Raw genomic sequence first — 22,074 nt, 5'->3', positions numbered from 1 at the left:
AGCAGTTTAATTGACCTAAGGCTTCTCCACATGTTATAGGGAGCCACATCTTCACCCATTGTTTACTTCTGCATTTTGGGACATACCTGCATGACTGAACAATTATTCCTATTAAATTGCTTCTACTTTAAATTCAGTATACGGTAGGACATTTCAAATTTTTTTCTGGGATCTTACGTCTGTTATCCAGTGTCTTATTAGCTTTCCCTACCAGATTCCTGTCAACTACGAATCTGATCAGCAAGTCACACATGTCTTCCTTTACTCCCTGTTAACAGTACAAATAATGAAGCTTTCCAATTAAAGCATGCCATCAATCTGAATTGTGTGTATAGCAATTTAAACAACCACAAGGCCACCAGGCCACCTAACTGCATTACCACTAGCAGTGACAGTTTACAGATTTCTCTGACCTTGTGACACACATATATTCATACATAAAAAATAAGTATCATACATACACGTACAGTACCAACAAACAGTACTTATCCTTACCAACTAAAATTACAGTGATATTCTCTATTCTATTTTATTCTATCCTAGTCCCCTGTTCCCTTCCTCCCTCTTAAAATGCTAAGCTGATTTCACAAACAACTGATAGGATGGAACCTGCGGTTTGTAAAAGAGACTTAGAATCAATCTGAGTAGCTCTTTTACTAGTGCCAGCTAACTTATTCACAATGTTGAACTTTTCCAATTATCATAAGCCAAAAAGATTTCATGACTTGGTTTAAGACTTGAAATTACAGTTACATACTACAAAGCCTTATTGAGAAACATCTGTAATACATGAATAATTAACTGATTCCATGAATATGTTAAAGGCCTTTTATCAATATGATGTGCCATCTTTAATTGTGTCTACATTGATTCACTTACAGATGGTCTTAAGGAATTAAGAGTGACATTTTAGAATTAGGTCCAGAAAATGTGAACTTCACAATTATTTCTTTACAAATTAATATTATATTTTAATAATACAAAAGGTTAATCAATGTCCACATTTTAAAATGTGAAACCATCGGTCTTTAAGCATGAAATCGTATATCCAGTTTTCTTCTAGTTGAATTTACTGCTCACTTTGCTGCAGGGTTGTGTAAACATAGTCCATATGATCATGGGCAAACATCATGGTTTTACCCATGTTTTAGTAAATAAGAAAAGCAAATAGCCAATCCTGCTCTTTTAAAAAGATGGCAATTCCCTAAAAAGAATGTGTAATTCAAAACTGGAACTGTAAACAAGTGAAAAAATTGGAAACGAAGTTCCAATATGAAGAAAAAAAAAAAGCCTTTTAGAAAATTATTTTTGTGTCAAGAGAGATCGAAAAAGTAAAAGAAATGCTGTGGCTCTTAAAGGGTACACCTGAGAGTGGCGAAATGATTTTTTTTTTCTTTTTAATTATTCTAATGAAGAACTGTATTTTGGAAAAAACAATTTCCTTTTGAAAATTTACAACCTTCAGGGGTTCCTGGGGCTCAGTTCGTTGACCATCCAACTCTTGATTTCGGTTCAGGTCATGATCCCAGGGTCGTGGGAGTGAGCCCCATGTTAGGGATCCATGCTCAGCAAAGAGTCTGCTTGGGATTCTCTCTCTCCCTCTCCCTCTGCCCACCCCTCCCCCCAAGGCATATGTACGCATGCGGTCTCTCTCTCAAATAAATAAATAAAATCTTAAAGAGAAAATTTACAACCTTCAAACTTATATCTAGAGGATCAGATATAAACCTGGAAAATCACTTTCCTTCAAGGTCCAGCATTGCTATTTCTGTTCTGGCCAAATGCCCATGAAAGCACAAACATGCCACAAAGCCAGCCTGAGCTGAAGCACCATAGTTGGAGATTTGAAGGTTTGTTTCCTTTTTAAACTGCTCAAAGGCCACCGTATAGTGGTATTTAGTGTAAATATGCTTTTTCCAGCAGAAGTATTTAGAGTCACAGAATACACAGTTCCAGGGCCTTTTAGAGGATGGTGTAAAACATTTTACTCAAAGAGGATTTATCTCCTAACGAGTCAACACATCCTTTCCTCCCCTCATCCTGTGGTACACACTCACTAGGAGTTGTTCCAGGCCTTCGAATACAACTGGGGAGACAAGGCACACACACAGAAAGACTGAAATCTATGGCGACTAACGCATGCCACCAGAGCCTGTATGAAAAAACCCAAATAAATGATATGAGGAGCAAGTTCAGAGGACGGACACAGCACTGTGTGCTGAAGACCTCAGACTTCAACTGAGGAGATGCTTCTTGAGCTGCGTTGTGTAGACAGGATAAATCTGGGTAAGAGTCAGAAAATGTTTTACAATTGACTGGAGAGCTTTATGCAACAGTATGAATTATGATAAGAAAACAAAAATTATTTTGTAATTTTATCAAGCTCTGGTAGGTAATAAAGTATCAAGTGAAGAGGAAGGCAGAAGGTAAAAAAAAAAAAAAACTCACTGTAAACTCAAGGGCTGTTTACAGAATAATCACATGCCTTCTTTTATTGCCCAAAGAACATTCCACACTTGATGGAGTGGTGGTTTCCAGGTGAGTGTTGACATCACAATACAGTCACAATGGAAAACTTGCTTTTTAATCTGAAAGCTGTATCTAAAATACACAACAAAAACATCTTATATCCAAGGGAGTCCAAAAAGCTAAGGTTTGGGTAGAAGCCCCAAAATATTCAGAAAGAGCTACAGCGGATGCAATTACTTAACACTGAAAGTTTAAGTAATTGCATCTACAAAAGTTTTGAATATGGGATTCCATGTTTCCTTTACTATTTCAGCAGAAGAATCTACTAACTCAAGTGAATGTGGTGACTATAATATTTGTGAAAGTGCTCTATAATCTGCAAAAAAACGTATGGAGATTATCATTTCTGTGCAGGCCTCAAAAATCTACCTTCTTGGTTTTTATTTATTTATTTATTTATTTATTTATTTATTTATTTATTTATTTATTTATTTTTAAAGATTTTACTTATTTGACAAAAGAGCGAGCTCCACAAGCAGGGGGAGCGGCAGGCAGAGGAAGAGGAAGAAGCAGGCTCCTGGCGGAGCAGGAAGCCCAATGCAGGGCTCGAGCCCAGGACCTAGCTAGGATCATGACCTGAGCCGAAGGCAGACGCTTAACCATCTGAGCCACCCAGGCGCCCCTACCTTCTTGGTTTTTAACTTGATTTCCCAAATGCTTGATTATTGCTAACCATACTGCCAACCTGTCAGAATCTTAGTGGTTCGAACAGGAAGTTAATGTTAATGAAAACTGGGCTTTCTATAGGTGTTCCCGTGGGCAGGGGGGTGCAGAGGGCGAGCCTGTTCAGTGGGAGACTAATGATGCAGGCTTTGAAATTTTTCCAGACTAAAGTAACATTAGCCATGAAACTGACAGTGGCTTTTAAACCTTGCTCTAAGGTCCAAGGAAATCAGGCGAGGGTCCATCTCTTCTTGAACCCAAATACCTCATTCCTATCAGTTTTTTATACTGCACTTCGGTGTCAGAAATTTAACAAGAATGTTTAAACTACTACTTTATGACATTAAACATGTCTGTATCTTGAACACAGAACTATTTTTTTGAGGAAAACACTGACCTGGCCTCCAAGTCAACTTATACATCTAGATTGGAAATCAAGTCCTGGTTAAGCTCTTTAATTTTCAAAGGCTGACACTGGGGCTGCTGGCCAGCTCAGCTGGCTGTGAAAGCGGAGTGGTTGCTAGAAAACTCGAACCTTGGGCTTCTCTGGTACCCAATTTTAATAAAAAGTTCAGTGGTAGGAACAATTACAGGGGGCCACTTCCAAAGCTCCAGAACATCAGAAAAGTAACGATTTAACTAAACTGCACTCTGGCCTAATATTATTCCTTATGTTTTTATACTAAAATAGCTTAAACTGGAACTTAGGTACTTTACTTTTGCAGGTACTGTAGAGAATCGAGAGAAACGTACTAAGGACTCAGAGCCTATATTAATAAAAGATCTATAGGGTCTCAATTCCTGGAAAGATTACATTTCTCTTAAGTGGCTGATTTGTTTTTTTATCTCCTGAACAGTCTTACAACTGTTCTTGTTTTCTTCTTTGTTCTGGCCACTAAAACTCAGAGCCACAGGTGTGGTCCCCAACTAGCTAGTGTCAAAGACATGCACTTATTTGTGTACTTACCCTGCCCCGGGGATCATTCTCCTTCCCTTTCCTTATTTTTCCTTCGCTCCTTATGTAATTCTTTGGGGTGAAGTCGGGAGGGGGAGGGGACATAAGGGGGAAGAAAAGAGGAAACATAACCCTAACTTTTTCCACTTGCCTCAACTGGAAAGAAGGAACATGAAAGAACAGCTCATTTTAGCATGAGGGTGTGGCTTTTAGTCTTAACCACCATGATAAATTTGTTAAATACTTCATGATCAATTCTCCTGTTCAGGTGAAAATAGGTGACCCTGCTAAGGGGACATTCTGCCTGGGGAGATTACTAAATTAAGTCAAAGAGGTAAAGTGTATCAAGGCAGTCAACAGGTATGAGGGACAGTACAATAAGGTACTTCTACCACTTTTCTTCAGAGTCAAATAATTCTTACCTGTGCTAACTAACAATGGCCCTGGTCTCCTCCGTAACATGACAGGCTCTCAAGCAGATCCTACTCCAGTGTGCAAGGCCTATTTAGTCCCTGTCATTCTCCTTTCTGGTAAGAAAGGATGAATAAAAGTATTTCCAAGTTTATTCAACATATTTTTCAAGCTCCTATTATATGTGAGGCATTGAAGACATTAAGGACTAAATGGCTGCCTTTAGAGAAAAATACGTTTTTTAATCAATTATACGAAATGTACTTCATTCAACTAGTGTAAAAAATACCATTAGTAAATTAAAATGGCTGAGCTGTACTTTTAAAACTTCTATATTCGATTCCAATCTCTTCTCAGAAATTAGAAAAAAACAGTAAGAATACAAGTTGAGGTAAGGGTGGCGTGGGAGGGTGACAGGCAAAGGGCACAAGGTAAATGTTAACAAACTACAAATGATGAGAAACCAAAATGCCACCCAATCAAATACTGGTACTTTGGACTAAAAGCAGATTAATAAAGCAGAACATTCCACCTTTGGGTGGCATACATTCTAATCCCTCCTTGCGTATTTCTGGGATTGCAGAATGACAATCAGTGCAGTAGCTTTTAGTCAGGGGTGGAATTCCTTTGGGATTCTGTGATCCAGTCCTGCCTTGAGGATATCTATGGGCAGAGGAGCTAAAAAGGAGCCCGCTTTTCAGGGCAAAGTGAGAGATAAAGGACAAAATGAGAATAGGAAGGAGTATGTGTCCTCAGTGCAGACAAATAACCAAGAAGTTCATCTGAACTTATTTTTGGACACCTAAACAAAGCAGACAGGAGAAGAACCTCAACAATCCTCACAGTTGGGAAGGTCATAGGGTCATTCTACCTTGCCTCCAGCACCACCTCCTTCTGGCAACTGCTCCCCCCACCCAACCATTAACATAGCTACAGTGGGAGATGCCACAGTCCTGTAAGAACCACACTCCCGCTGGCCCTAGCGTAGTAACCCAGAGGGGAAGGTAGACCTCCCCTTAAAGTTTCTGTTGCAGGGCTGAAGCTCCACGAAAGAACATTTATGAAATGCAGGTGGCCAGGCTTTCTACCAGGTGGAAAAGGCTGGTGTGCACAGACAGAACGAGTAAGCAGAGAAACGCAGAAGCACATGGATAGTCATAATGGAGTTTGTGTTCCTGATTCCGACTGTTGGTGAAGATCCAGGCGCACTGCTGCCTTTTCCCACACTTTCAGTGTGAGACTCCTCCCGAGATAAGCTTTCACTAAATCCCGACCTTGCTGGAAAAAACAAGAGTTCCAAGTAACACGGAGGCTACCTGCAAGCTATCACTGCTGCAGTCCTGCGCCCCAGAAGGCAGCTCCAACAAAGGCAGGACTCGGACATTTCTCCTCTTCACCTCTGAAAGGGCCAAACCCTGCCTCGTGGACACTGAGACTGGCACTGTCTTTTATGCTTGCATGTACTCTGCGTACCTGCATTTAGAGCTGAAGATCAGAAATGTGTCATTAAACGACGGAGGAAGAAACATAAAAAAAAAAACAACAATGTGAAAACAGGTGTGTGTTTATTCTCACAAATTGAGAATAAAGTTTGAGATTATTCAAGGAAACACAAACTAAATGCAATTTTTTTCCCTAGCTATCCTTAACTGAACTCTCAAGATGATCTTGTGGAACTCCTGATCTTTTTTTTTTTTTTAAAGATTTAATTAATTAATTAATTTATTTATTTATTTAAAGATTTTATTTATTTATTTGAGAGAGAGAGAATGAGAGAGAGAGAGCATGAGGGGGGGAGGGTCAGAGGGAGAAGCAGACTCCCCGCCGAGCAGGGAGCCCGATGCGGGACTCCATCCAGGGACTCCAGGATCATGACCTGAGCCGAAGGCAGTGGCTTAACCAACTGAGCCACCCAAGCGCCCCTGGAACTCCTGATCTTTTCCTTTGGATACCGTTGCTCTAAAACTTGCAAGAAATACGGAAAGGAAAGAATAAAGATTTAAAAATTACATAAATATAAGTGTATGAATAGCGGTGTATCACCTCCCTGAAAAGTTTCATGGCACCCAAGAACAACCATTTAACAACTAGAATGCCACACCTTCTCTTCTTCTGTAGTAGTTCCTGAGAAGGGGAGGGAGAGTGGAAGAGAGAATCTGGGCGAAAACAGGGTGTTTACATTTACAGAGTCTCAGTGTTTGACTTGAGGCAAAGCAGAACATTTTCGAGTTAGAACATCATAGCTCTCATTCAGAGAGAACAGTCAAGGCAATCTAGTGAAAAATCCTCTTGGTTCCAGAGGGACCAGGTAGCTGCTATGGCTTTAGAATTAGTGCCTCAAAATCAAGCTACTTGAGGACCTGACAGCCAGCCTTGTGCCCTGAGCATCAAAAACTGAGGGGACGGGGTCAAGAAACAGCTAGTTTTGCAACGGCTAAATGTTAGATGACATAATTTATCATCCTAACCAGGACAATCTGGGGAATGAAGGGGGATGCGATGAATAATTATGTAGGGACAAGAGGCATAAACCTGGACTTTCCCTGGCAAACAGGGCTTTTGGTCACCAATACTAAACTGTGGCTATCTTCCCTCCCCTATGACCAGCCAACTTTTCTATTTCATTTCCCCTGATAAAGGCAAAGCACCCTCTACTTAGAGCAGAGCCTAGCAGAGTCACCTGCACATAAATATTAGCGGTGATGAAAATAAGTCTCTCTTGGCAATATTTGGTATTTCAAATCATTTGACATCTACAATTTACTGGGTTTATAAAGGAATATGCCCATGTCACAGAATAACTATAACTCTCCACTTCGCACCAAATACTCTTTGCTCCAGGCCAGCTGGTCAACAAGTTGCCAATTCCCCTACAGGGTGAAATATTATCCTGATTCATCCCACCATGCTCTTGTTGCTGAAGGGATGAGAACAGGCTGATCTAACTTCTGCAAGAGTCCAGTATATTTCAATGTGAGCTCCCCGCCCCCACCTCTCCATATCCCCTGCCCCAACCTCTGTGCTATGTTACTCTGACTTATGGATCCTTGTATTTGAAAATTACAAAAAGCACATTTCATGTATGCCCCTAGAAAACAAGGGCAATCTTCATACAGTCTTCACAAGGTAGGATACCAAAGGAAAATCAACAGTGAGAGAGTGTGTGTGTGCACACAAGAGTTTTTTTTGTTTTTTTTTTTTTTTAAAGATTTTATTTATTTATTTGAGAGAGAATGAGATAGAGAGAGAGAGCATGAGAGGGGGGAGGGTCAGAGGGAGAAGCAAGACTCCCCGCCGACCAGGGAGCCCGATGCGGGACTCGATCCCGGGACTCCAGGATCATGACCTGAGCCGAAGGCAGTCGCCCAACCGACTGAGCCACCCAGGCGCCTGTGCACACAAGAGTTTTAAATAATGATGAGGTGTAAGGCGTCTCCTGAAATCCAAGCACGTGATCTTAAGACTGACTTTGATAAACCTGAAGCCATAAAACTTCTAAGTTCCCTGCTCAAGGAGGACTCCACTGGGCTACCAGCTCTCTCACTTGGATGACTAGGATATCCTCAGCACCAATTACACCTTCTTCAGGTTTATGATGCTGCATCAAACAGAGCCTTCCAATAAAATCAGTGCAGCATCAGTTGGAAGAATCCGATTTGTTTAAACATCTTTCACAATTCAAATGATTCAGAGAAGCAAACTCCCATTTTCTTCTTCAACTCAACAGTTGAAATAGCTAATATAAATCACAGCTTTATTGACATATAATTTACATACCATACCATTCACTTACTTAAAGTATACAATTCAGCACTTTCAATAGTTCACAGAATTGTGCAGCCATCACCATAATCAATAAAATAGCTGGATTTTTTTTTTTTAAAGACACTGGAGATCACTTGTAGTAAGGATGAAAAATAAATATATGTCACTTTATTTTCCCCTGGCTTACAGAAAAGGAACATCTTAAGAATCTGGATATATACTGGGCCAAAATATTTCCCAGAAAGGCCAAATGGGCAGTATATGAAACTGCCTTATCTCCCTCTCAATGCATCCCTAACATAAGCATTACCACCTAAAAACAAAACAAAACAAAACAAAAACCTCTATTTAACATCCCCGTTGTTACTTGTATTTTATTTAGCCACTACCTGAATTCACTGTTCATTTACCCAGTGTTTTAGCCTTTGACATGTTTGAAAAACAGCATGCTTCAAGGGCTAAGAGGCTAAGCTCTTATCAGACCCGGTTTGAACCCCAGTTTTGCCATTTAGAAGAGGTATAGAACAAAACCCTTGGGCAAAATATTTACCTTCTTTATTATAAAATGATAGCATGACTTAAAATTTTAACATAACAAAACATCCAGGGTAGCATTTACTAATAAACAGTAGTTGCCAGTTTGTATGACCTTTTGGCTATACTGAACTAAAATATAACCCTTTGTCTATCATCATGCAAAATTTTTTTTCATCTGTTTATCTCAGGTTTTTTTTTTCCCCCTTTTGATCACTTGATAGCAATGGAAATAAGCCTACTTCCCCATCCAAAGGTCTGACAAATATTCATATAAATGTTCTTCTAATTTGTTTTAAAACTCATTCTTCCATCAAATTAATTTTCATAAAGAGTAGCTTATCAAAATTGATTTTCCCAAAGAATAGATAACCAATTATCTAAAAATCTGCTAAATAATCCTTCCTCTTTCCCCAGTGATGTGTGATCTCATTCATGTAGTAGGCACATATATACATTTTACTGAGCTTCCTAAGTTAACCTTTAAAAAATCTGACTTTACTCTCTGGCCAATAGTATGCTAACTTGGGAAATTTTCTTGCTTCCTAACATTCATTCAGTCTTCACATTCAAGACCATGGTAACTCCCCATTCTTACTTAGGTCTTTTTTCCACTCAATTAAGTTTATCGTTTTCTTCATAGAGATCCCAAACTATTTCATACAGATCCCCCCCACTTTAGGTGTTTCATTTTTTGTATAATGAGATTTTTGTCCTAATATTTTTATAACTGAATATTGCTAGGAAGAAAAAATGTTACCAATTTTTAAATATCTTTATGTGGTATATGGCTATCTTATTGAACTCTTATTTTCAGTTGATTCTGTTGGTTTTCCTAGCTTTAAGATTGTAACATCTGCACATATTCCTATTTTCCACCATTTTTTCCTAACAGTTATACATTTTATTTGATGCTTTCTTGCATTGGCTAGGATGGTATCGACTATCGGAAGTGTTACCGGGCATGCCTATTTCACTTTCTTATTTCAAGGGGGAATTCTACCAGAGTTTTCCCATCGGTAGGCTGCTTGCTGTTGGTTTAAGGCAGATAACTCTTTTATCGCCTACCAGCTTTTAAAGAGCTCATAATCAAGAACTGGTAAATTAGCATTGTTATCTTGGCACCTACTGAGATGGTGCAGCACGAAGGGGCAACATGCACCACTGCCAGACCCCAAGGGTTTGAAACCCCTGGCTCTGTGACTTACCACCAATTTATCCTGGGGCAGATTATTTTACCTCTTGATCCAAATTCCTTTATCTGTAAAATGAGGGTAATAATAATACTAATAACAACCTCTTTGTTGGGGTTGTTGGATTAATTGAGATAATTCGAACAACACCTGGCACACAGTAAATACCAAGTGTTACGTGTTATTTGCCCTCTTTAATTAAGACAATTTCCTATTTAATTATTTGCTGATGTTTTACTTAGGATTTTCATGACTACTTCCATAAATGAACTGAAACATAGTATTCTTCCTTTGTAATGTCTTATCAGGTTGCCGTTCTTATATTCTATCAGGTTTCTAAGAGTTTTTGCTAGTTTTGAAACATGATTTTGTTATCTTTTGGTATTCTAGGATCTAGAATAAATGAGGTCATTTTTAAAGAGAACTTATAATTTCCATATCATCCAGGTCCAGAGCTCTACACACTTTTTTGGTTGGGAGCCCATGGCCTTTAATCTTTATCTAATACATTCCATGATTAATAATCTATTCAACTGCTCCATTTTTTTTAAAAATTTATTTATTTGAGAGAGAGAGAGAGAGAAAGCTCGCACAGGAGGGAGGGAGGGAGAGAGAGGGAGAGACAGAGAAGCAGACTCTAGGCTGAGCCTGGAGCCCCACATGGGGCTCGATCTCACAACCCTGAGATCACAACCTGAACTGAAACCAAGAGTCAGATGCTTAATCAACTGAGTCACCCAGGCACCCCTCAAGTGCTCCACTTCTTAAGACAGTTCTGAAAAGCAACCAGTTCCACTTTTATCATTAGATCTTTCAAAGTTGTACATAACACACTCATTTAGACTCAGTTTTCTCTGATCAATTCTTTCTGGATGTACTCCTCTGTCTTGCTCCTTCTATTTCTTATTCCTTCCTCCTTTCAACAACAAAAGCCTCTGTAAAAGATAGTTTTGCCCTTTCCACACCCCTATGGGGTGTCTGTATACAGTATACTATGCTAAGCAGACTCATCTCTCGGTCTTCCTTTCACCATATTGAAGTTTAAAAGTGGGGCAGCTTTCATAAGATAAACAAGAAAAAACGAGCATGCCTCACCCTCACCACCATCTCCCGTGAGGTTTTACCTTGTGTGAAGAAGGAATGCACTCTATTGTCCAGCCTACTTCCCGTCAACACAGCTTCCAATCACACACTATGTAGTGCTGAAGAATAAGAGCAAGACTAGCTCTTGATAAACAAATGGGTTACGACCAATTGTAAAGAAGAGGGATGAATAATTCTAACAGTATAAAGCTAGAAAGTATTTACCCTGCTGTGTGCACATACCAGGAAGAAGTTACCAGTTCTAGTTCCTTCTTGCCTACTTGAGAAGGCAAGGCACCAGGATGCGGGCCATTGAATCTGTGACTGATTTGCTATGCAGCACTTAGGAAAAGCATATTATACAGCTTATATTCTAATGCAATGAACATAAGTAAAATAATCCTGTAAAAACATCAAAATGACTTCAAGTCCTAGAAAATATTCCAACTTACACACTTTTAACATTTTTCAGATAATCTCAAATATGAATGAAACTACGAATCTTTTTTTTTTTTTTTAAAGATTTTATTTATTTATTTGAGAGAGAGAGAATGAGAGAGAGCACATGAGAGGGGGGAGGGTCAGAGGGAGAAGCAGGCTCCCCGCCGAGCAGGGAGCCCGATGCGGGACTCGATCCCGGGACTCCAGGATCACGACCTGAGCCGAAGGCAGTCGCTTAACCCAACTGAGCCACCCAGGCGCCCGAAACTACGAATCTTTACAGATACCTGTATCCTGCCTACATCCTTATCTAAGACACGTAGAATTCTATTAGGAAAAGGAAATAGTTAATAAACTATATTTGGTAGCTTCTAGAAATCAACACTTTGCTAAGGACTCACTCCCTTCTGGAATATGTCCCAGCAATCAACATCAATTTCAGTCTCTATGATTTGTGGATTCCACCCCTCCCTTTGGAAAAACAGTACATTAGCATCTCTAATCTTCCTGCACTGCTCCCTCTCTTCACAGCTCCTCAACAGTCACTGACAGCAAATCAGTACTGTGAACATTCTCTCAGTGTCCTCGGATCTCACACATCCTGACCAGAAAACTTGACCTCATGTTTCTGTAACAGAAATTCTCCATGTTCCAGGATGATTCTACATTCCATTACCTTGTGGTGGAAGTAACAGAGTTTGGTGGGTTACGGGTATACACTCTGGGACCAGGGTTTCAAATCTAGGTGTATGACTTCAGACCAATTACCCCGCTTCTTTTTTCTCCATTTACTCACCTGAAAATATGGGGATGACAACAGGGTTATTACAGGATTAAATGAGGTTAAGATGGAGGGGTCTTCAACTTTATACCAGCAGTTAATATATATGTGCTATGTTAGCAATTTTTTATTCTTTTGCTTACACAAGTAGAGAATCTTTATGCTACCTTAACACTGAACTGGTATACCTCAACAATGCCAATTAGAACCTCTCATTTCAGCAACCCCATGCCCTCCTGAGGACAAATGGGCAATAAAAGAGACAAACAGAGAAACATTTAATCAGGAATAGACAACGCCAATGCCTCAGTAGGTGATGTAAATGTAGGAAGTGGCTAGCTATGTTCAGGACAACAATGAACAGTCTACAAACTAGATCTGGCCCCCACCACTGTTAATGTCCCTAAATGTCTCTTTTCTTAGGTCAAGATGCAAAATTAAACTCCCAATAGCAATATAAAATACTGAGGATGGGGGGATTTTTAAAAACTGCAGAATGAGCATAAAACAAGAAATAGCAACTTTTGCTTTGCCTTGTTCTTTTAGTGAATTAAAACTATCAGAATGCTAAATTAATCACTGATGTAAGTATGCACATACTTGTATTTAATGATGTTATAAAAGCAAGATTATTCTAAATTTAAGATATTGTTAAAAGAGAATGGTTTAAAAATATACAATAATATTGCATAAAGCTCAGCAATTGTGAGTCCATTTGCAAGTATGAGGCAAAACAATTTTAAGTGGGCCCTTTTGACTATTTTAAAACTATTCCAGAAGGCTGATATCCCAACAAATGATACATCTAGCTACAGATCAAAAGAGTCCAGGTTCACTGAAGGCCACTTTAACACCTCCAAAGGCTTAAAATATTTTTGAAAACGTGTATGGTACAGCAGAGTGTCTTAGAGCTTCGGTTATCACAAAAGCTAAAATGGACTGGGCACTTAGAGCATATCAGATGTGTTATGTAAAGCATTTCTCACTGAATTCTCACAACTACTTTATGCACAGGTTCTACTATTGTTATTTTACAGATGAGAAAGCTGAGGCAGAATGGGCATTAAACACCCACCCAATAAACCACCACCAGAATCTAAATGCAGGAATTCCAAGGCTAGAGCCCTTCTTCTTATCTCTATGCTGAGCTTTAGTTTTCTACCAGTCTCTCCAGGGCCTTCTCCCAATAGCATCTTAGGCATTTATAAACTCATGTAATCTTTCAGTGTTTCTCAAATTACATGCTGCATTGTTTTAGTCACTCATAACATACATTAAAAAATAAAGTAGGACGAAAAGTATTCGAACGCATCGTACACAGGAAGGCCTAAGTATTGTTTCGTGAAACTTCTTTCTCAGTTTTGACAGTGTGTTTATGTATGGTGCTGGGTCACTGGTCAAAAATGTAATTTCTCACCGTGGGCTGAAGTTTAAAAAAAAAAAAAAAGGCTTGATAAGTGTTCATTCTTTTACTTAACAAAATGAAAATAAATTATTCCAACCTTAGCTGGATTCCAAACCTGATATAAGTAATCATCCCAATCAAATCTTCTTGATACTAATCCTCTAATAAAGTGGTATGCTGGCTTGGATCATAGGATCATAGGATCATAGGATCACTACAGGACAAGTATCCCACTATGTATGGATATGTAAAAAGTATGTAAATAAGAAGGTTTCTCAAACTGTATTCCAGTAGAACCCTCCTTCAAGACTTTGGGGGTTGTTTTTCCTGGGGGGAGGGGGTGTTCTTGTGACCAAATAAACTTGGCAAACTGGGAAATACTGCACATTATATTTCCTTCCTGGACAGCCACACTGTACATTATTGAAAACTCTGAAGAAAAACAGTAACACAATCACTACCAAAAATTAAAATCGGATTAACAGTTTTAACCCAGTGTTTTCCCAAACTTAAATTTCATTCTGAAACTTCTCTCACCAACAACTAGTCTCTCATAAGACTAATGTTGTACAAAACAATTTGTGAAACACTGTTTTAAGTGAGCTTATCTGGAAAAGGGAGATCCTAATAAACTTCAGCTATTATAGTATATACACCGTCAAATAAGCACAAATATAGCAGAGATAAATAAAATACACAGAAAATGTATTTTGGTTAGTATTTCATCTCTGCTGAGCAGTTTTGTCACAGTATTACACAGCTCTATCATTTAACAAGCATTTACAGAAACAATGTATTATAATCTGAAAACACAAGGTGGGGGAAGAGGGAAGAGAAGAGATGTGAAAAAAGATTTAAAAAATCTGCAACTCAAATAAATTACAATCTATTGTACAAAACTTACATAAGAAAAACCTAAAACTCACACATGAGCACAGGATGAACAGAAAATAAAACCATACTATAAACAGCCAAAAGATCTGCAAAGGTCATGTTGGTGACCTGAGTTTCGTCTCCCTGACTGGAGAATTCAGACATAAATGAACTGGCTGATACCATGTCAGCAGAGAGGGGAAGAGCTGTTTACCTAGGCTAGGAACTTTTTGCAACTGGCATATAGAACAGGGCTCAGCATAATGGGCTATAAAAACTGCTTGTGGAACAAATTAATTCATAATAGATGTCTAGGAGTTATGAATGCTCAGGGGTGGCACACAGCTGCCATCTCTTACCAGTGGGAGAACCCTGGGATGGAAATGATCCTATGATCCAAGTCAGCATACCACTTTATTAGAGGATTAGCATCAATTACAGCCAAAGAATACTTATCTTAAGCATGTTCTTCACATCTTCAAATTTGATCCTACATTTTGGTCCTTTCCACTTTTTCACTCTTGTTGCCTCTGTTAATATTCTTTCTTTTCCCAAAACAAAGAGTTCTTAGAACTTCACAGCATACATACTTAAAAGCTGACAATGAAATTTGATGTAAAGCTTGAGGATTTGTTAATCATTAACTTGACTTACTAAGCTTGTACTTTACAAGCAGATAACATTTAGTTCTTAACCATTTATTCCTAAGTACAAAAGCAGAAAATTTGAAAATACATATTGTGATGTTATATTATCTGAAGCAGAGAGCTACCACTTCTGGCCAACCAGAAGAGAATAATGTCAAAGCATGGTTACACGCCATAAAGCCCTCATAAAGAAACAGGACTTAAAGACCACAGGCAAAAGGAGAGGTACCTAGTACAAGGGGAAAAAAGACAAGTCAGAAAGTCTACACACAGGATCACTGAAAATAAGAGCAAAAGAGACAAGGGATTTTCAGTCTGGTCCCCTTTGCATAATAATGGCATGACTGAAGCCCAAAGAGGTGGAGTGACTTGCCCAGAGTGAAATGATGAGTCACTGAGTCAGGACCCAGCCCAGGCCTTCCAATTCCCAGGCTTCTGTGTTGCCCACTGTAACAAAGGCCTCCCATCTTGTCCACTAGTATGAAAAGTATGAAAGACTAGTATGAAAAATAAACACTATCCACTGGCCTAACTAAAACTAGAAACCACTAATCAAATTACGACTCTAACAACCAGAGTTATGTAGAACAAACCATCTCATTTTGTACTATAACATGGTTACTGTCTGGAAATTGATTAAAATCCTCATTACACTTTACTTACAAACCTTAATTCTGAAGTACTAAATCAAAAATGGTAAGCAGAAAACCAAGACCCTATAAAGGAAAATAAAAATACCGTATTCCAGGGAGCACACAGTTTGAAGTGAGGCAAATCTGGGTTCAAATCCTACCTCAACTGTGCAATGCCTGTGTGACCTTGGACGAGGCCCTCCACTTTTATTTCCCATCTGGAATGATGCTAGAGGACAATACTACCTACCTTAGAGGTCTGTCCAACACTTCATGGTACTCAAATGGTAATTTTCTCCCCCAATCTATTATTTTTTTTTAATCTATTTCAACTTTTAACTTCATACAACCACCCCTAAGAAACTTGCCAGCTACATCACAGTGATAAACATGAATAAACACCTTTAAAAAAAAGGATTATGCACCAAAGAGCATTTAATATGTGAAAGCAATCTTTGTAAATGTTAGTGTAAAGGTTCAAAAAAGACATTACTGCATAAAGTATAAAACTTAATTTCTTTCAAGCAAACTAGATAAAGACTAGAGAGAGGCAGGCTCTAGGATCAGTCCCGTGGCTAGTAAGTCAGACGACCCTAGCACGTGACTCCACCTCCAAGAAAGCCCCACCAGTTACAGCTCAAGGTTCGTCACTCACTGCTCCAGTACCTGTACCTGTGCCCCACCCACAGAAAGAGGGTCTCTAAAATTCTCACCTTTCTTCTCCCCTGAAACCGTCTGGCATCAGCATCATCACAAAACTTACTGTGTCCAGCACTCGGTATGTGCCAGGCCCTGTTCTGAGCACTTTCGATGCAGTAACTAATTTAATCCCTCTACAATCTTCTCAGATCCGGTGTATATCACACCTGTGCAAGAACTCTAAGCTACAGTGAAGTGGAGGCACTTGCCTAACGTTACTGAGCCCACAGGACAGGTGAGGGTTCAACAATCCAGGGAGTCTGGTTGTAGGGAGTCTGCTAGTGCTTTTAAGCACCAGTAATACTGCCAATCAGAATTCAATAAATCCCAGAATGGGCCTTAACTATAGACATGTAAAAAGAAATGTATTCATGCTATTTCTTCTTTGTGCCCAAATACAGCTGATACATAATCCACTGTGGAGGGAGAGAATCATGAGTAACATGTTCACAGTTCCTTGTATGAGACCAAGCTACAGTTCATTAGACAAAGTTATAAAGTAGCAACTTAAGATCAAGTTACAAAAGGTATTATTTTGTTTCTTGAACATTTTATCAAAATAATCAAAGTGTTGTGATGTTTTAACATTATCATACTTCGTTAGTCATCAACAAATGATCTGCTGGATAATGTTCCAAAGGAATAATTATCATATAAAACCAGACTGCTACTAAATATTGGTTAACTAGATTTTCTTAGTCTTTGTAACCATGCATATGAAAATGCGGATATACATATAAACAAGCAAACCCAAACCTACAACATTGTACTCTGAGTGTCAAAATCTCAAGTCAGGCACACTGTTATCATGTGAACAGGTATGTGCTGGACACTGCCTACAAAAATGGCCAGGCAGTCTTTACCTCCCTCCTTTGGGGCCACTTCACACCTGACTGACCTCTTGCAATTCTCTGCATGCCATTCTTCCCTCCTCTGCCAGCTTACCATCACAGGTGCTAATAAACCACAATTCCACCATCCCCTCACCCCTTCTAAAAGCACAGAGGAGTCAGGAGGCTCAGTAGGGTGAAGAATGATACCTACACATATGCACACACATGTACACACACAAATCCCAAAACAAAATGCTAATGGCAACAACCTGTTAACCTTCATTTCATCACTATCAGTCTAGCATCTGACACCCATCCTGTAATAACTCTTCTCACAATCCTGGGAAGGCCTGAGAAACAGAGGCGGAACAAACATTTAATGTTTACTGTCAGACTGGTCTACTCCACAATTGCTGGTAGTAGAGATGTTGGCCTCACTTTGTTCTGCTTTCATACTCTGGACTGATAAGGGCAGTGACCAGGGTCCACTTGGATAGCATTAGAACAATGAGACAACAGAGGAAGAACTCTCATACAGCTCAGTTCCTTCTTTAATTAAGGGTGGCCCCAACACCGTCTTCTTTTCCAGTAAAAACCAAACTACAGACTGATGACTAAATTGTTATGCAAGTTTTAGGCTACTTGGCTTTATCTGCATTCACACAAACACAAGATCTTTACACCTTTAGAAATAATAAAACAAGTCTCAAGCAATCTAACCTAGAGGTTTAGAGATTCGGTCTTCTTTCCCACAATTTTATAACACAACAAAGTTTTACCAACATTTTGCTGTTATCCGTACTAATCCACCTATCACATTCCTATTTCTAGAACACCAGACAACTTCCATAAAATAAAATTCCTAGTTAAAAGGAGCAATGGAAAAGGAGAAAGTGGATTTGTAAACTAGAACCCCACAAGAAAGGTAACCAGAGACACTACCTGAAGAGAAATTCTACCCTACGCTGGATTTTATATTTTGTGTGCTGGAGGTGGATGTGGATTTATGTCTGTATTTTTATGGCAGATGGAAAAACTGTGAATGATCAATAATCAATCCCTCCTGGAAAAAAAGACTCTAGGGAAAGCATGGCAGTAATTACAGAAATCCGTAAACTACAGAAGTTGATCAAAGAAAAAACTTTAGTTAATATTCAAAAGTAATAAAGGATGTTTATTATAATATAATAAACAATATAAAATAGAGTCAATATAAAAATAGTCAAATAAAACCAAATTATAAAGCCAAACCCCATACTGACATTAGACTTCCTTAACTATTCTTTTATACTAACTTTATGAAAATTTATACAACCTAACTCAATGTCTCACTTTATATGCCATTAGAAACAGAAACAGAGACCTCATTAACACATTTCAGAATGTAAAGCAAGAGGAAAAAAAAAAAACTGGTTGAAGCAAGAACCTGCAATCTGAAATGTTAATGAACTAAAGTGAATTGTCTTGAAAAGGGGGGAAAAAAGTCCTTTTGTTATAGCAGCAAATTATTTCACCAAATTCTATATTTTACAAAAGAAATACCAACAGAAAAACTACATATAGCCTGAATCTTTGTGATGTCATGATCAAAAAGTAGTTAACCTATATGGATAGCCCTAGTATAAAGACTATTTTTTAGGCGGGGGTGGCAGGGGAGGGTAAGGTGGGATGGGGAGGTGTATCACTGTGTATGGGAGATTTTACACAAAATAAGAAACTCTTTTTAATAAGTACATGCCTTTTTAAAAAGTACATCTACTCATACAGCAGAGATGCATGATCTCTTCCATATCTGATGACAACACACACCCTAAATAAAAAAGCCTTTCTTCAATAAGCAATAGGACTTAAATCCTACAAATAATAAATATACCTCAAACAAGACACCTTTAGAAAAAGTTCTGCCCACAGTAGCAGTTACTAAGCATGACTACTGCATGTTACCGGAGATAAATGCAACCTTGTCAGAAAAAAAGAATACATTTAAGACTTCTTTTACTTGGGTAAAAATATTTTTACATAAAGATACTTAATGACAAAAAATTTTAATAAAATTTATACATATATATGCAATTTTTATTTCATCACGCAAGGAAAAAATAAGCATAAAAAGACTGGAAAGAAAATATGCAAAAATGTTAACAGCAACCAAATCTAAGTGGTAAGATTACAGAAGATAATTTTAAAAAATTTTCCAGTACCTCTTGCATTTTACAAGTTTTTTAACTGAAAAAAGTTGACATTCACTTGTAATTTAAACAAACAACAAAAAAGTGTTTATGAAACTAACATGGGTTCTAAGCTGCTTCCACAAATCATATATTTAGACTTTAAATATAGCTAATTATCTGCTAGTAATTTGGGAAAAAATGTACAAAATCAAGCTACATTTTCACTTCTCACTCTCCTATATTTTCATAACTAAAAATAAAGAAATGTTTACCTTTCTATAAAAAGGTTCTATGTCCAACTTGCCATCCCAGAATATAAGTAACAATCTGATTTTAAAAAAAATCATCAATTTAGATTGCTTTACAAAATGCCATTTCAAAGAAGTTATGGTCAGCTCAGGAATTCCAAAGTGCAGCCACCTAACACACCGTGGGAGAAGTTTCGATGCATTTTAGTGAACTGCACCAACAGAACTGCCTTATGTGCAGAAGAGCTTAGTTTACACACACCTTTCCATTACCTCTTAAGAGCATGATATCTAAATGAAGCTTTTTGCAAAAGGTACTTTGCTTAGCCTGGACATGAATTTATTCGTAGCTGTCAAAATCGATCTCAAACTGCATCATATTCAAGGCACAGAATGTCAACTCTTTACTGGGCCTCCTTCTCTTTCTTTCACAAGACTGCCTTTAGTATCTCCTAGCTTACATTTCCGGGCTCATGACTCACTGAGTAATGAGCTCTAAGTTTACCTTAGAACGCCACTCAAACAGCTCCTCTACAGCATTCAAGGATCTGGCCCCCCAATACCTCTTTAGCCTACCCTTAACTCCCCAACATGGCCACAGGCAACTGAATGATTCACTATTTCTAGACTATGCCTTTTTATCTTTGTCCTCTGGTTTGCTGCCCCTCCACATACCGTCTTTTCCCCATCCGTCCTCTCCCAAACCCCATCGGGCCTTCAAGACCCAGCCTGGCACCGCCTCGCCCAGGAAGTCTTCCAGATTTCTGCGAGGCGGAAGTGATCGATCGGTCCGGTCATCCCTGGGTGCCTTTCTAGCACTTTGTAGTTCTTTCACAGGACTTATCACCTCTTTCCCGGTACCGAGGTTATTTGTGTACTGGTCTTATCTCCCCCACCAGCGCGTAAGCTCCTCGGGGGTGGGGACCGTGGGCCCCGCTTCACCTTTGAATCCCTCCGGCGCGGACCGACCACGGCGCCTGCACGCAGTGCAGGGCTCGGCTTGGTTCAACCGAACTCGGGAACGCTCCGGCCGCACAATTCCTAACCAGAAGTCAGTTAGGCATTTTCCCGAAAGATGCTGCCTGCCTGCCTCCCCGTAACAGGAAGTTTACCAGGGGCCAGGAACGAGGTGGCCAGAGCCCGTGTGCGGTGGGAGTGACAGCTGGCCCGGCCCGCACCTCCCTGCCCACCCGGCTCCGGCCGCGGACGCCCCCACCCGCCTGTCCTGCCGGAGAGCCGCGGAGGGGTGGCAGAGGAGCACCGGGCTCCGGGGCTCCGGCCGCAGGCCACTGGGCGCCGCGCCGGCGGGGGCAAGCGGGGGAAGGCTCCGCGAGAGGCCCGGGTCGGGCCGGGCCGAGCCGAGCGAGGAGGGCGGGCCGCCTCCGCCGCCCGAGAAAATGGAGGCAGCCCGGGGCCGGTGACGGGCAGGGACAAGCGGAAGCCGGGCGGGCGTCCGCGCCGCGAGCAGGGCCGGGACGGGGGTCACTCACGGGGCTGGGCCGGGCGGCTCCCTCTCCGCCTCCGCGTCGTCGCCGTCCCCGTCTTCGGCCGCCGCCGCCGCCTCGGGCTGCTCGCTCGGTCCCCGCGGCGCGGCTCGGGCGCTCGGCCCCTCCGTTGTCTTCCGCCTGCTCCTGCTCCCGGCGACGGGCTCCCGCGGCGGCGGCTGCGCGGGCGGACGGCGGCCCAGGGGCTCCCGCGGCGGCCGCCGCACTGCTGCGCTCACTCGCTCGGGCTGCGGCTGCGGCTGCGGCTGCTGCTGCCGGACCAGGCGCCGCCTTCGCCTTCGCCGGCTCCTGGAGGCTCAGTCTCTCCCAGGCCGCGCCGCTCCCCGGTCCCGGCCCGAGCCCGGCTTTGACGTACGCACTGCGCAGCCGCCGAGGGCGCGACGTCGGGCGGTGCCGCAACGCCCCCTGCGGCCTCGGGCGCACCCCAGCGGCCGGGCGGACTCGGAACACCGCAGTCCGCGCCTAGGCCCAAGCAGGGGGGGACGCAGAGAAAAGGCAGCGGGGGAGGACCGGGGTCCTTTGACCTGCCGCTTAAAGGTTGGTGCTCAGCCTTTCTCGGCTGTCTCAGCACTCTTCCTGGAGGAATCCTACGTCCGCTTTCTACGACCACTTCCTCGGCTGTTAAGAAAGCTTTATTTTTTCCTAAAAGCCAGGGGCGACTTTGTGTGAACCGATTCTTTCATACTTGCGAGGGACAGATAACTCA

General features: G+C 40.7%; 1 protein-coding gene across 1 annotated transcript in view; it reads right to left on the bottom strand.

Moving 5' to 3' along the window:
- CAB39 (calcium binding protein 39) overlaps positions 1 to 21,722 on the bottom strand; it is an 86,278-nt gene extending 64,556 nt beyond the window's left edge. The window contains exon 1 of the mRNA XM_045867770.3: positions 21,354 to 21,722. The gene's annotated coding sequence lies outside the window, so the exon portion shown is untranslated. The remainder of the gene's footprint in view (positions 1 to 21,353) is intronic.
- Positions 21,723 to 22,074: the final 352 nt, after the last annotated feature.

This window comes from Mirounga angustirostris, unplaced genomic scaffold (genome assembly GCF_029215605.1).
Source record: "Mirounga angustirostris isolate CCGP_5_RB_7025 unplaced genomic scaffold, mMirAng1.0.hap1 SCAF_3, whole genome shotgun sequence".
Classification (NCBI taxonomy): domain Eukaryota; kingdom Metazoa; phylum Chordata; class Mammalia; order Carnivora; family Phocidae; genus Mirounga; species Mirounga angustirostris.
Note: the sequence above shows the minus strand (reverse complement) of the source record. Positions and strands in the feature narration are given on the sequence as shown.